We start from the raw sequence: 5438 nt of genomic DNA on the forward strand, positions 1-5438 counted from the left end.
GGTCAATAAACACCATATATCTATTTATTTATAATTTCTTTAATTTTGTTTTGTAGTTTTCAGTATACTAGTCTTTAACATGCTTTGTTAGATTTACACCTATGTATTTCATGTCTTTTTATGCTCCTGTCAACGGTATTGTTTTATTTAAATACAATTTCCAATTGTTAGTTACTGGTGTATAGAAAAAACATTGATGTTTCTATTACCTTGTATCCTGCAATGTTGTTAAGGCATTTTTTTATATCTAGTAGCTTTTTTTTGTAGATTTAATATCTTCTATATAAATGATCATGTTATGTGTGAACAAAGACAGTCTTACTTCTTTCCTCCCAATTCAAATGCCCTTTATGTCTCAGCTTATTATACTTACTAGTTATACTTACTAGAACATCCAGTACAATGTTGAATAGAAGTGGAAAGAGCAAACCTCCTCCTCTTGTTCCTGAACCATTAAGTGTGATTTTATCTTCAGAGTTTTCATGGATGAGAATACTTTCAAACTGAGAAAGTTTCTATTTCTAGTGTTCTGATAGTTTTACAAGAAATAAACCTTTCTGTTGTAGAATTATAAGAGATCTCTAAAATTTCTGAATACTGGATCCTTATCAGGAATGTGATTGCAAGTATTGCCTCCCATTCTGTGACTTGTCTTTTTACTCTCTTAATAATGTTCTTGGATGGACAAACGATTTTAGTTTTGATGAAGTCCAATTTACAAATTTTTTCTTTTGTTTTTTGTGCCTTTGGTGTCATATTTAAGAAGCCATTGCCAAATCCAAAGTCACAAAGACTTGGCTTATTTGTTTTCTTCTAAAAGTTCTATAGTTCTATCTTTTACGTATAGGTTTTTGATCCATTTTAGGTGAAGTAAGGGTTCGATTTCATTCTTTCACATGTGGATATCTAGTTGCCTCAGCACCATTTGTTCAAATGACTATTCTTTCCCCATTGAACGTTCTTGGGGAAAAATCAGTTGATCATAAATGTGAGGGTTTATTTCTGAACTCTGTTTTCTATTCCACTAAGTCTATATGTCGATATGTCTACTCATATGTCTTTCAACTAATGTAGCTTTGTAGTAAGTTTTAAAATCTGGAAGTGTAAGTTTTTCTTTCAACATTGTTCTTTTTCAAGATTGCTTTGACTATTCAGGATCCATTGCAAATTCATATGAATCTGAAAATTGGTTTTTACATTTCTGGGAAAAGGCCATTGACATTTTGGTAGGGATTGCATGGAATCAATAAATCATTTTTTGGGATAACTACCATCTTAACAATATTGTGTTCCAAACTATGATCATAGGCTGTCTTTTCACTTATTTAGAGCTTCTTTAATTTCTTTCAAAAGTATTTTGTAGTTTTACATATATAAGTCTTTCACCTCCTTGGTTAAATTTATTCCTAAGTATTTTACTCATTTTGATGCTGTTATAAGTGGAATTGTTTTCTCAATTCCCTTTTTGAATTGTTTATTGCTAGTATATATAAGTACAACTAACTTTGGCATGTTGATCTTATATCCTGTAAATTTGCTGAATTCACTTATTAGCTATAACTTCTTGGGGATTTTCTATATATATGATCACTTCATCTGCAAATAAAGATATCTTTACCTCTTTCTTTCTAATCTGGATGCCCTTTGTTTCTTTTTATCATGCAATTGTTCTGGTTAGAGCTTCCAGTGTTTTAAAATATGAGGTTCTTATGTTTGAAAATGTACATTAAGTTAAACTAAGCCAATCAAGTTTTCATTATAAAGCTATGTCAAGACATTTTCTATTAAAAAGAATTTTTATGGTCAGCATATTAATATATAATTTTTGTATATGTGTGTGTGCATGTATGTGTACATGTTTGAAAGATTCTCAGAGTACATGTTTTATGGATTATGGGCCAGATTTAATTTGCTTGGCAATTTTTTTAAAATCATAGTGAAAACATATACTTATGGCTAACCTATAACTAATTTATCATATATTTTATGTTATTAGAATCTTAGTTACTGTGGTTTTATAGTACATAGTTATTTAAATGCCAATATTATTGTCAGATATATATATTTCATAGTGTGGGAAATTCTTAATTACCCTTAAAATATCTTTTTATCTTCATGTAGCCATATATTTAAATTTAGTTATTATAAGTGAAGCTCCCTTGGACAAAAGACATACTGTATAATGTATATGGTACAAAGTCACATACAGAAAAATGTATTTTAATCAACATTGAAGCTCTATCTGAAAGTATGCTTTTGCTTATGTCAGCATCTTGAGGACATGATATCTTTTTAAGCCCATATAGTGTTTTGGGGGCTGAGCAAAAGATTTAATAATCATCATAAACAAAAGCACACCAATATTTTTCCATTAAAAAATTCCTGAGAGGGCAGATAGTACATGCAAAACTGCCTAAATAGAGTTCTAACTTATTTCTATAGGCAACTGAGGTACTTGTCGCTGTGTGTGCTTTTGAAAATCACTTACTCTCTCTAAACCTCAATATTTTTCATCAGTAAAATAAAATAATATTACCTACATAGCTCAATAACTCATGGGGTTTCAAGTATAATATAAAAAACTGTGTGTTTAACAAATTATATAAACAAAAGACAGGAGTATGTAAATCATTTTAAAATTAAAAGAATAAAGATTTATAAGAAATGTATGAAAAGCAACAATTTAAAACTTTGAATCTTATATTTAAGGTTATTTCATCATGAAGATTATCTGTCATAACAGAGTTAAAACTTTGATAAGCTGTCTCGGGTTTCATTAAAAGGTTTTCTTATGACACAATAAAGAAACAACTGAAAATCTCTAATATTTCTTTCTTATAAGTTTGATTTGCATAATTTGATGCCCCTCTCAAAACTGTTATAAACTTAGTTAACAGCCCATGTTACTGAGATTCCTTTGTACTATTTTATACTTAGAATCTGTCTTTGGAGCTAGCCTGATGTGGAGAGGGAACTAATTTTTTTGGGGGGGGGAGAGGATAAGAAGTAATGCCAGATGCCGACATCAAGGTATTTAAATGTGAAGAAAGTGTATTTTTCCTTGTAAAATTATTCAGAACTAAATGCAGAACCATCAATTTTTCAGACATTTTTAAACCTTCTGATCGAAGTGTGAATTAAATGCTCATTGAAATGATCAGAACAGGTAAACTGGCTGAGTTTTAGTTAAAGAGGTGAGATGCTTTAAAATAAAAGAAAATTCCAAATGAGGTGTACATTTTGGCTCACTGCATGTTCATTTTGGGTGCGTTCCAAATTCTCAATTTAATATATTTCTACATTTTTTGACTCGGCTGCTAGCACAAAAAGGGGCTTTTGGTTCACATTTTTTTTTTTTTTTTTTTTGCAGAGGGATGCAGGGCTTTAAAAGAATTCATTTATGAAATGAATAGTCTTCTTCACTGAAGATCTTTCCATTCATTTAAATAAATCTTGTATGCTGAGCAGACATGCAGAAACAGGGAAAGATGAAAACGCAGAGACTAAAAGCAAACAGGCCTCCTAAAAATTAACCAGCCCACTGGAATATTATATAATCGGGCAACACCCTCTAAGTAACGTTAGAGTTGCCAGGTGTAGTGTGGGTCATAATAATACTAAAAAATTATTTTGGTATCTCAAATTCAAGTTTAACTGGGCATCCTTTAATTTTATTTACTAAATCTGGCAACCCTATTAAGGTGCTACTCTATCACATCTGTGGCATTTAAAATTCAGAGTCAGGTTTTATAATTAAGCATTCTTTAAAGAGGGCTTCTTAGGTGGCTCAGTGATAAAGATCCCGCCTGCCAATGCAGGAGATGGGGGGTTGATCCGTGGGGGTGGGGGAGATCCCCTAGAGAATGAAATGGCAATGCACTTCAGTATTCTTGCTTGGGAGATCCCATGGACAGAGGAGCCTGGTGGGCTACAGTCCATGGGGTTGCAAGAGTCGGACATGACTTACTGACTAAACAACAACAATTCTTTGATGAACAATAAAGGGTTAAATCATTACATTGTACACTTAAACAAATATGGTATTCTATGTCAATTCTATCTCAATAAAAATGTCATCCAAAAGAGTTATTCAATAGCACACTTGAGTTGATAATGGCTGTACAGAATATCAACTATTCATTCAGTGCTTTTGATAATTCTCTACATTTTCCTAGGAACTTGTAGTTTTGGAGAAGCTTGGTTTAATATTTAGAAGAACTAAAGAGCCTCTTGATGAAAGTAAAAGAGGATAGGGAAAAAGTTGGCTTAAAACTCAACATTCAGAAAACTAAGATCATGGCATCTGGTCCCATCACTTCATGGCAAATAGATGGGGAAACAATGGAAACAGTGAAAGACTCTATTTTGGGGGGCTCCAAGATCACTGCAGATGGTGACTACAGCCATGGAATTAGAAGACGTTTGCTCCTTGGAAGAAAACGTATGACCAACCTAGACAGCATATTAAAAAATAGAGATATTACTTTGCCAACAAAGGTCTGTCTAGTCAAAGTTATGGTTTTTCCAGTAGTCATGTATGGATGTGAGAGTTGTACCATAGAGAAAGCTGAGTGCCGAAGAACTGATGCTTTTGAACTGTGGTATTGGAGAAGACTCTTGAGAGTCCTTTGCACTCCAAGGAGATCCAACCAATCCATCCTAAAGGAAATCAGTCCTGAATATTCATTGCAAGGACTGATGCTGAAGCTCCAATACTTTGGCCACGTGATGTGAAGAACTGACTCATTTGAAAAGACCCTGATGCTGAGAAAGATTGAAGGTGGAAGCAGAAGGGGACAACAGAGGATGAGATGGTTGGATGGCATCACCGACTCAATGGACATGAGTTTGAATAAACTCCGGGAGCTGGTGATGGACAGGGAGGCCTGGCGTGCTGCAGTCCATGGGGTCACAAAGAGTCAGACACAACTGAGTGACTGAACTGAACTGAAATGACTGAAAGGGGCTTCCCAGGTGGCGCTAATGGTAAAAAACCCGCCTGCCAATGCAGGAGACATAAGAGATACGGGTTTGACCCCTGGGTCGGGAAGATCCCCTAGAAGAGGGCATAGCAACCCAAATTTTCTGGGATCCCTTTCATGGTATGGCATTTACCCCTTCCAGTATTCTTGCCTGGAAAATCCCATGGATAGAGGAGCCTGGTTGGCTACAGTCCATGGGGTTGCAAGGAGTCGGACACAACTGAAACAACTTAGCACTCACACAAATGACCTTGGAAAAAAAGAATAGTCAAAGAGTTATTACACTGCTATGTGGGGAAAAAATAAGTGTTTTTTTCCCGTGACTATAAAAACAAAAAATTTGAAATCTAACTGTTCCATTACTTTTTAAAAATAATTTAGGATGGTAATAATTTCATCTACAGAATTCAGATTCTAAGTTCCCATGCAGTGTCAACTTCAATGTTTTAGGTTTAT

The sequence above is a fragment of the Dama dama genome, chromosome X, assembly GCF_033118175.1.
Source record: "Dama dama isolate Ldn47 chromosome X, ASM3311817v1, whole genome shotgun sequence".
In the NCBI taxonomy this organism is placed as follows: Eukaryota; Metazoa; Chordata; class Mammalia; order Artiodactyla; family Cervidae; genus Dama; species Dama dama.